Source organism: Coenobita brevimanus, chromosome 32, assembly GCF_032717465.1.
Source record: "Coenobita brevimanus isolate Jiangsu-jjx chromosome 32, ASM3271746v2, whole genome shotgun sequence".
In the NCBI taxonomy this organism is placed as follows: Eukaryota; Metazoa; Arthropoda; class Malacostraca; order Decapoda; family Coenobitidae; genus Coenobita; species Coenobita brevimanus.
This window is the reverse complement of record NC_136985.1, coordinates 7,833,064-7,844,341: the sequence shown is the minus strand read 5'-3', so window position 1 is coordinate 7,844,341 and position 11,278 is coordinate 7,833,064. Positions and strand designations below refer to the sequence as shown.

The window sequence follows — 11,278 nt, the reverse complement described above, 5'->3', positions numbered from 1 at the left end:
CAATTTTCCAGCCTCGACTGTCCCCTAGGACGCAAAAACAGGCCAATTTTTCAACTTCCTCAAAGGTTAAAAGTTTTATGCCCGATTTATAGAGCTTGAATTTACACACCTGAAAACGCAAACCCCACCCTCCTAGACCCAATAGTTACCGAGCTATGGTCCGTCAAAGTTTATAATAGTTACCCATCGCGGCCCCGGCGAGAAAGAAATATGCCGCTCGCACCTGTTTTCTTCACAACAATACGTACAAAAATCACCAAAATCATTTTTTTTTTTGGTGTGTATAGATGTTATAAACCATTGTAATGTCAGAAAAAATAAAATAGTAACAAACCCCCCAAATAAATATGATAAATAAAAATTATCCTTCCCTCCTCTCGTTTCTTCATACCTCCAATCCCCTCCTTCCCCTTCCCTTCCCTTCCCTTCCCCTCGCCTAACCTCCCCTCCCCTTTCCTCTTCCCCCTTCCCTTCCCTTCCCTTCCCTTCCCCTCGCCTAACCTCCCCTCCCCTTTCCTCTTCCCCCTTCCCTTCTCTTCCCTTCCCCTCACCTAACCTCCCCTCTCCTTTCCCTTCCCTTCCCTTCCCTTCCTCTCGCCTAACCTCCCCTCCCCTTTCCTCTTCCCCCTTCCCTTCCCTTCTCTTCCCTTCCCCTCCCCTCGCCTAACCTCCCCTCCCCTTTCCTCTTCCCCCTTCCCTCCCCTTCCCTTCCCCTCACCTAACCTCCCCTCCCCTTTCCTCTTCCCCCTTCCCTTCCCTTCCCCTCGCCTAACCTCCCCTCCCCTTTCCTCTTCCCCCTTCCCTTCCCTTCCCTTCCCTTCCCCTCGCCTAACCTCCCCTCCCCTTTCCTCTTCCCCTTTCCCTTCCCTTCCCTTCCCCTTGCCTAACCTCCCCTCCCCTTTCCTCTTCCCCCTTCCCTTCCCGCCGAACTGTCAAATCTAGCAAGGGAAATAGGTCATGAACCCCCCAATAAAAATATGATAAATAGTAAAAATTATCCTCCCCTTCTCTCCCCTCTTCAAACCTCCAGTCCCCTCCATCCCCTTCCCTTCCCTCCCCTCCTCTCTCCTCTCCTTCCCTCCCCTCCCCTCCCCTCCCCTCCCCTACGAGCTGTCAAATCTAGTTTTTGTTTCGTTTCGTTTTGAAGGCTCCAACATGCTTCCATGCGTTGGCATAAAATAAAATGTCTTTTTCAAGTGGGTTTCGACTAAAGACAGCTAAAGTAATAGTGGTGTGAATATCTGTATGCAGACACCAATAAATTACAGGTACCGTAATGATTCAAAAACATGTGCCATAAAGCGTAAAAGAGACGCAAAATATTCGAGGCCGGGGAGGTGCTAGGGGGTGTGGGTAGGGGGTGGGGGGTAGGGGTAGCTGGTAAGGCCAGGAGGGGGTGGATGGGGATGAAGGGATGGGAGGAGACCACCACAAGACACAAAGGAAGGACCAAAGTGACAGGGACATGGAGGGAGGGTAGGGGGGAAATACCCTCCCCCCAGTTGACTGGGGAGGGGGACATGGGGGGGGATCTACATGGGAGGGGGGGATGCATGAGGAGGGGGTGGGAGGGGTTGTTGTGGTGGTAAGAACGGTTTGAGGTAGGGTAGTAACAAGGTAGTGGAGTAGAAGGACGTGGCAAGAGGGAGGTGGGGGGTACACCCCCTACCACCTGGTTATGGGCCTGGGTTACCCCTCCAGTGTGTCCAACACCTAGTTCTGATTGGTTAGAAGTCATCTACATCACAGCTGGAGTGGAGCCAGTTGCCGCCAGTTTTTTGTGGATGTTGTACGATCGGTGTTGCTCGTCCTCTTAAGAAATTGCGCAAAAAGCCCGATCGATGAGATTAGCACTTAAGGGGTTAAAAACGAAACGAAACTTATACTGGTAGCTCCTGTTGGCCACCATCACCCTCAAAGTAGTTCCCTTGCACATTGATACACCAGTCCCAGCGCTTCTTCCATTGCTGGAACGCTCCCTGGAACTCCTTTTTGACGAGAGTGTCAAGCATCGCCTGCTATTCCTTCTGGATGTCCTCAGTGGTATCAGAACAATGCCCTGTCAATGTAATCTTCATTTTTGGGAACAGAAAAAAGTCACAGAGGGCCTGGACAAGAAGGTGTCATCTTCTGAGGCGAGTCCAAGAAGCTCAGTGCAGCCATCAACGCGTTACTGCATGTGGTCAGTCGTCAGGAGCCTGGGGACAAATTTGGTTGTGATGAGGTGCTTGCCCAGTTCTTCAGTGAGAATCCTCTGACGTGTCACAAAACCATTTCCCACCTCCTCACCAATATCGTCAATGCTCCAACGTTGATCCTCATGGATGAGCTGCTGAATTTTGGCAACATTCTGAGGAGTTGTGCTTTGAGGGCCTCCCTGTGTGGTTGTCGTCATCAGCTGATGTTTGACCGGCCTTGAACCGTGCCTGCCACTGAAACACCATACCAAACACTTGTTGAATCATTGTCAGGGTCTCTTTTTGCATTTTTCCTGAGATTTGCAGAATATGTGCAAATTTACTGTTCCTTTTTCATATCTATCTCAAAAGTCACTTGACAACACATGCACAAGAGCAAACAAATGAATATCAGAAATCTCCATATCCACCTAGCTCCTCACTGCATGACACACTGACTCACAATGCATGTTAGTACTGCCACCTAGAGGTGCATCACACAACTACAATCTGTTTAGTTGTCGTGATCCCTGTCCTGAAAATTTTGGATAGCACTTTGTATGACTTTGAATCCAGTGCAGCTGCCATTTTTAACATCCTATAATTATAAAGGAATTTGGCAGTGGCAGAACGCAGAATGTCAGTCTTATGATTCAATAGGGTTCTGGCTGTGACAGAACGTAGAATAACTCAGTGTAACACCACTAAGCTGGTATTGGAAGCATCCAGTCTATATTAGGAAACAAATGTGAGAGCAATCAGTAGCTACCTATTGTTTAGTGGTGCAGAGGCAGCACCAGGCAGAGTAACTTGGCACCCATATTCACCACATAGGACTTGCCAGATCTGTGATACAGTCAGTTCTTGTTTCTTGTTGATGATCAACCCCAGACTGTCTGGCCAAGCAGACCCATCAGCTAGAGGCAAGCAACACTACAGGGTTGTCCCATGCAATAACCTGATGTTCCTTTTTGAATGACAATGCCTAACTCAAGCAAGGTGGGAGGAAGTGTGGAGGTTTGGTTCCTGGATGAATGCCACATTTGCATCTCTCCACCCAGTTAATAGGAGCACCATAGCAAGCTCCACTTCACCCAGTAATTTGGTTATATATTTACCGGCCAGAGTTGTAATAGTTTCCTGGGTTATAGGAAACTATTTGGCTTGTCACAGAACATAGAGCTACCTGATATGGAAAGAAGAGTAATAAAAAGTAACAGAAAGGGAAGGGAGAGGTAAGATGAGAGGAAGGCAGACTGAAATAAAGTGAGAAGGGGGAAGGGAGAAGTTCAGCACTACCATACATCAAGTGAGTGGATGATGGTTGCCACCACCTACTACCTTCAGTCATTGTTTAAAAATTAAGTAATTACAGTTGCTGTATGTACCTTTATTTTAGAAATACAGTAATCCCCCCACTATCCGACGTAATAGAGCCAAAGGCACATCCAGAAAGTGGTCCTGTCCGGATAGTGGGCACCAGCCTCCTGGACTGGTACTTATGGACCCTAACCCAGCCTAACTTTGAAAGCCACCTAAATAACTCCCTGCCAGACATGCATAGCACCAATATAAACCTATTTAAGACCCTATTCACACCAATAATGGACAAAGCATGAAATAAATGAAGAGGAACCAAAGAATGAGGAATTAGAAGTGACTGTACCTCAGCCAGGGTACTTACATCATGTTTGTGGCTGCCTTTCTAAGGTTTTGGCAGTGGTGAAAATGCTCTTGAAGCACGTACAGTAATCCAGTGTTGTGCTGCACTTAATTCTTTGCACTGTGAGTTATAATTGTTTAACACTGCACATTGTTCTTAACTGCACCACTGCAGTTCTAACCGCCAGTTTAAACTGCCAATTTGCACTCCACAGTTGATCCTTTGCACTCTAAGTTCAAATTTCTTAACACTGCACAGCACTGTAAATTCCCATGTGGTCTAGAGGCGAGGTATTGCAGTATATTCACTGTTTATTCACAAAAAACGAGCACTTGTGGCTTCCAGTGCAATAAGCATCTATTCACAATCGAAGTTAGGGAGTAACTGTTGATGTCGGAGAAACAGAGTTGCCACATCGCAACGGTCACATTACCAATCTCCTCAACTTTCATTACCAAATTTAACTTTTCATTACCAAATTTGTAAAGCTAGCATTTATTCTTCACTAATTATATATACAAGTGAAAATACATGTAATCACTCTCCTTATAATTAACAGCATGTTGATTATTTTCACTTTATGTAGGGTAGCAGATTAAGCAGAGGGAGCAAACAATCCTGTGTATCCTCATACGTGTGAAAAATCCGTTTGGTAATGCATTATTCTGATTCATTACCAAACGAATTTTTCATTACCAAATTGGCCCACATTTGGTAATGAAAAATAACAAATGGCAACCCTGACAGGGAAGGGGGGAGGGGGGAGGAAGGAAGGGGTGAAGGGGCCATGATGTAAGCAGCTGTTTGGTGCCGAGCGGCAATTTCAAATTACGGGTGGGAAAAAATTCGGATTTTTTGGGATTTTTTTCTTTTTTTGGCCATTTTTCGGTTCAGATGGTCCAGGCCCACAATGTCCGGTAAGTGGGGATGTCCGGAAAGTGGGCGTCCGGAAAGTACAGGGATTACTGTACTTTACATTTATGCTTTACTGATTTCTGTATTTCCTCATGAAGGACACATTAATCTTTTGATTCCAGGCCAGTGACTTCTGAAAGTATTGCATAGTTGCATTGATGTAACATTAAGTACTTGTCCACTAGATAGTGTACTGTTGTGTATGTAATGAAGTGATCTGTGATTCAGGTGTGTGGTGAGAGAGCAACTGGGCATGCACAATGCAGCTTGCAGTCAGTTCATTAGAGGAGCTGATGTGGACTCTGCAGAACCCAGCTAAAAGGGTAATGATTGTGTAAGACTCAAATCTTCATATTGATGTTACTGGCTCTGCCTTTATAAAGTGTTCTACTGTAAACCGTTGTTTTGCATGGTTAATGTATACCATGCATTGTGCAAATGGAATCTGCACAAAAAGAAGCTTGAGAATCACCCTCCCCTTTTTTGGGGGGGTATTGGGGTAAATTGAATCAGAAATTTTCCCAAAGGTCTTTTGGCATTTTATTTATTTGTTTTTTTTGTTTTCTTCAGTACAGGAATGATTCTAGTATACTATGGCTTACTGTCAACCTGTGCCACCATTGATGTTATCCATGTCTCTGATGCTCAGTATTAAGGTGGCAGGAAACTCAGAATATTTTCCAAAAGTAATATAGCGGTTACTTGATGATTACTCATGGAAAGAACATTACATTTTAAGGGTTAAAGATGTATTGGTCATAAAAGTCACAGTAAAGTGATACAGTACAAGTCCCATTATTCGGCATCTATGGGACCAGGATGATGCCGAGAAATTAGATTTGCCGAATAATAAAAAACCTACCCACTCAGTACCTTAAATATATTGGTGAACACTGTCATCATCACTTATGGTATGGTATTACAACTGTGTTTGGAGAGAGTACTGTATACTGTACAATACTGCAATCAATACAGTACTATACCTGAATCTGAAGTATATATATATATATATATATATATATATATATATATATATATATAAATTAGTGAACATATACAAGAGTAATGACACAGTAGGCCTACAAGTCAGATAACACTTCCTGGATGGCCGAAATGATACGGAATATCACCTACCAGCTCAGTACATCACTTGTATTGGTGAACTCATCACTACTTATATTATTACAAATATGTTTGGAGTGAGTACGTATACAGTACTTTTTCGAAACAAAATAAAATAGTTGGAAAATTGCATAAAATAAAGTAAAGGGATCTGAATTGGTAAGGTCTTTCTGATGAAAATTATAACTTACATTTAGCACTCATTCTTTTGTTCATTTTTTTGTTTACATGTGAAAGGAGAGTACTGATGGAAACAGTAATGTATTCCATGAACCCCGTAATAACCTCTGACATTGAACAACCCTTTACAGTACTGATGTCGAGTTAGTGAGCTATGGAAAAACTGTGAACAATTATGGGAATGGAACGAAGGTCACTGGTATGTTTACACCACTCTACGCTACGATTCCAAGCAGTCAGGGGGTCAGTTAATCTCATATGTTTTCGCCCATTTGGTAAATGCACCGTAACTTTATCAATTCTCCAGTCAATCATAACGAATCATAGCATGGGTTTAGGAAGCTAAATAACACATTTCTTGGTGCACCAGACGATTATCTTCACATCTTATAAGAAATGGAAGAAATTAAATCCCTTTCTGAGTACGTAAAGTTCTTCCATTCTTCTGAAATCAATTTATTTTTCTTAAAGATGTGAAGATAATCGTCTGGCTCACCTAGCAATGTGTTATTTAACTTCCTAAACCCATGCTATGATTCGCTATGAGTCACGGAAAGATTGATAAAATTACGGTGTATTTACCAAATGGGCGAAAACATCTGAGATTAACCGACCGCCTAACTGCTTGGAATCGCAGCATAGTCATGTAAACATACCAGTGACCTTCATTCCCTCCCCATAATTGTTCAGTTTTCTTTATAGCTCACACTAACTTAACATCACTGACATCGGTACTGTAAAAGGTTGTTCAGTGCCGGAGGTTATTAAGGGGTTAATGGGATATATTACTGTTTGCATCAATGCTCTCTCTTTCACGTTAAGCACAAAAACAAACAAAAGAATGAGCACTAAATGTACGTTTAACTTTCATCAGAGAGACCTTAGCAATTCATATTCCTCCAGTTTATTTTTAAGTATTTTTCTGACTTTAGGTTAGGTTAGGTTTGGTTAAATTATTAGGTACAGTTAAACTCGGTTAGGTTAGGTTCAGTTAAACAGGACAGTCCCTTCCACCATAATGCTGAGGAATAAAAATACTAGAGCTGTCACAGCCGTACAGCTAAAAACAACGGGGAAACTGATTTAACAAGCAACATTTATATATGGGTAATGCATTACAGTGTCAGTGGTTCATGGGCTACTCAGTTACTGGTAAGTGTCATTTTCAGGAAGGCATCAAGAATGAAAGAATATCAAGAATTAGTGTGGGGGCTTGGAACGTAACCCTCGCTAATTTGTTGGGGGTGGTTACTGTAGTGTATGATACTGTGCAATATTGTAATCAATACAGTACCGTGAACCGGGGTGACCGTACGATTTTGAAGGTTTTTTCATCCTGACACAATTTATATTGGCCAAAATACTGATGTTAAGTATTACATACGTACGTGAGCCAATAACCTTTCAGTATCTAACGGCTAGATAATCTCAGTATCTCCATCTAGACGTAGTAAACTATTTTATGGGTGTCCGAGGTCACCCCGGACTGGGGAGACTTCGAACTGCCTTGGGGTGACCCCGGACACTCATTAGAAATGCACTGAAATGGGCCCCTAGTAGCTCAGCTGAATGTTTGGACAGTTCTGGGGGGTCTTCGGACACTGCGCGACTTTTAAAAAAATTGCTGAAAAAAATACAAAAAAATACAGAAAAATTACAAGTAAATAGTAGTGATATATAGCAAAAATAGATGAAAAAATAAATTTTCCATTGACTTACAACCCCTATTTAGTTGATTATACATATACATTATAGGGAGTACATTCCCACGCTATGCGCAGGTTTAAAGGCACGATTGTGACTGACTGACAGGACGGTTTAAAGAGTGCCGGCTATTTAAATGCCTAATTAAAGGGAACTTGGAATGGAGGAACAGAAGATAGGGAAGGAAAGAGCTAAAGAGTGAAGGAGCTTGGGAAGGAATGAGAGAAGGAGCTTGGGAAGGAGAAACAGGAGGAGTTAGGAATGGAAGGGGGGAGTAGATGAGGAACAAGAGGAGGGAGTGAAGACAAACTATAAGGATATCATACCGGTACCGTACCATATGGTAACTTAAATAATGTTTGTTCTCACATTGCACAAAACCAATTAAACTAAATAATATATCTTCTCAGACTAGAAATGTGACATAAATACGGTACATTCCCACGCTATGCGCAGGCTTAAAGGCACGATTGTGACTGACTGACAGGACGGTTTAAAGCGTGCCGGCTATTTAAATGCCTAATTCAAGGGAACTTGGAATGGAGGAACAGAAGATAGGGAAGGAAAGAGCTAAAGAGTGAAGGAGCTTGGGAAGGAATGAGAGAAGGAGCTTGGGAAGGAGAAACAGGAGGAGTTAGGAATGGAAGGGGGGAGTAGATGAGGAACAAGAGGAGGGAGTGGAGACAAACTATAAGGATATCATACCGGTACCATATGGTAACTTAAATAATATGTGTTCTCACATTGCACAAAACCAATTAAACTAAATAATATCTCTTCTCAGACTAGAAATGTGACATAAATACCCGGTACAGAACGAATGCCATTCTATGAGATCACAGTGACTTACTGTGGCCATGAATTAACATAAAGATTGAAAATCATATCTTCTCCTTTTTCAAGAACAGACTAGAAAAATGACAAGAATAAGGCACAATAACTAGAAATATTACAACAAAGTGAACAACTGGAATTCTAAGAGATCACACAATGACTTACTGTGGCCATGAGGTAACATCTAGATCAAAAATCATACGTTCTCGTTTGTCCAGGATTGGCTCCTGTAAGTACATTACTATGTCTGACTCGTCTATGGCACACATTTCATCACCTGGAACATTAGAAGTTACAAACACATTCTTTGTACCTCTTACATGTTTTAAGAACCTAACTTTCAATGTTTGTACATCAATGACAATAGCAACAAAATACTTCCTCCTCTTTCCTGTCTCATCTGAAAGTTGTACAATCACCCAGTCATGTAGCTTAGGATTACGTGTTGGGCCTACATCTGTCTCTGCTGTCTCAGTTGTAGTTCTGGTACCAGTACCGCTACCAGTACTTGTTACTGTTGCTTGCGTCATAGCTGTCCCATCAGTGATGGTACTTGCCTCTAATTCTTGTGTCTCAAGTGTCCCATCATTACTTGGCCCTGCTGCTTCAGGAGAATCTTCTTCTGCTTGATTCACTGGCTGTATTTGCAGGTCCTCACCATCCATATCTATGATAGGGAGCTCTACTTCACTAAGTATTGCAGCAGTACCGGTACCAGTATTGGATGACTCAGAATCTGTGCTTACAGTTCCCTCTTCTCTCATTTTCCTTAGTCGCTTAGCTGTTACACTCTTGCCTGCAGGCACTTTTAGTTTCCTCTTCCTCTGGCATGATTGCTTCTTTCCATATCGCATTTCCGATAGAACACAGACCAATGACTCATCAAAATGTGATGCAAAATCACTACCGGTGGTAATACTGGCACTTGAATTTCTTGCAGGTACATGTGGGGTTGTTGCATAACCCGAGGTAGATGCTTGAGATGAGGCATTGGTACTGGTACCGGTATCAGTGTTAATCTCTGAAGTAACAGTGGTACCGGTATCAGTGCACCGAATCAGTGTGTTGTGGTAGACGAGCTAGTACCTCCTGTCGGTTAAGTGGCGTTATCCCACACTTGCGAAAGCCATTCATGATATTCTTCATAATATTATCACTTATTCTATTGGAGCAGTTGTCCTAGAAGCTTTGTGAGAACTCTGATTTTGGAAGGGACACACTTCTTCTTCCAAGACTTGATGTTTTGAATTCACTTAGAATTTTACGCCAATGAGTTTTCACTGCACGGAAGACAGCAACATCTAAGGGTTGGGTGAGATGTGTAGAATTGGGGGGCAATAAAACAAAATCAATGTTGTGCTCCTCACAAGCTTCCACAACAGACAGAGAAAGGTGGCTAGCTAAATTATCCCCTATGAACACTACTTTGCCGTCCTGACGTTTTGCATGAGGTAATCCAACTTTAATGAACCAGTCCTCAAACGTATTACTGTCGAACCACCCGCTCTCTGTCCTGTTGTATCGCACATTTGAAGGGCCACCTTCTGTCCAAGTGTCGTACAAGTTTACTGCCTTGTACACCACATATGGTGGAAGCATCTTTCCAGATCCAGAACAAGAGAACATGATGGAGATGTTGGATTTTGTGTGGTTCATTACCCTCTCTGGATATCTGGTACCTCGTGAACTAAGATTTTCTTGTTTCCTGGGTCATCAGAGAGATTGGTTTCATCATAGTTAATGATGTTACTAGGAGGCACATCTTTCAGTGTTTTTCAAGATTATCAAAATATTGATTGATTTCAATTGGACCGACTTTAGTGACAGTGCAACTTTAATATTTTGAGATACCCTGAGCCAGTTGGTTTTTGTGGCGCAACAGAAAAACACGAACTCCAATCAGTTCCAGGAAGATTGTTCTTGAAGCGTTTCACAGTAATCCCACGTTCGTCTAAGTAGCATTTTATTAACATTCGCAGTTCAAAAGTGTCAATAGGCAGACCCCATTCTCCCAGTGTAATGACTCGGTTCACAATATGTAGTTCTTCTTCTGGAGTAAAGACAGTTTGTCCACCTGGTTTTTTTACATGTTTCTTTGTCATATAGTCATGTAAAGTACTTTAGAAACATCATATTTCTTAGCAGCCTGTCTGACACTTAACTTTCCATCACGTATGTCTGCACTAGCACACTCTAAAAGGCTGCCACGGCGTTCCAATCGTATAGTGTCTTCTACCATCACTGGTAGATACCTCACTCTCTTGTAATTTGAGGCATTGTGGCTTAGTTCATCTCACTTCATCTGTTATATAAATGCAAAAACAAAGATAAGCATGCAGACTATGTACATTGTACAAAAATATGTTTTATTACATATAAAAAAGCAAATTAGATATGCTGTCTGACCTCAACCCTTTAAATATCCATTGTCCGAAGTCACCCCTTTAAATCCCAAAAATGCGTACACATTCACCATGTCATGTTTACATACATTTAAAATGCAGATTTTAACACTTTCTCTGTTCCAATCTTCCCGTTAGACGTTAAAGTAAACCTCTAGATATGTATAAGCGTGCGGTTTGTTATGATTCGTTCACACCAGACCAAGTTTTCCCGTATTCATTTTTTCACCAAAAAATAGCATTGTCTTTATTACAATATATTCACCAGTGGAACATAATAT

At 42.1% G+C, this 11,278-nt stretch overlaps 1 long non-coding RNA gene across 1 annotated transcript in view; it reads left to right on the top strand.

The window, feature by feature from the left end:
* Window positions 1-5,036: 5,036 nt before the first annotated feature.
* The window catches only part of LOC145395614 (uncharacterized), a 39,985-nt gene continuing 33,743 nt past the window's right edge, over window positions 5,037-11,278 (top strand). Inside the window, exon 1 of the long non-coding RNA XR_013896644.1 lies at window positions 5,037-5,078. This is a non-coding gene — a long non-coding RNA (uncharacterized LOC145395614). The remainder of the gene's footprint in view (window positions 5,079-11,278) is intronic.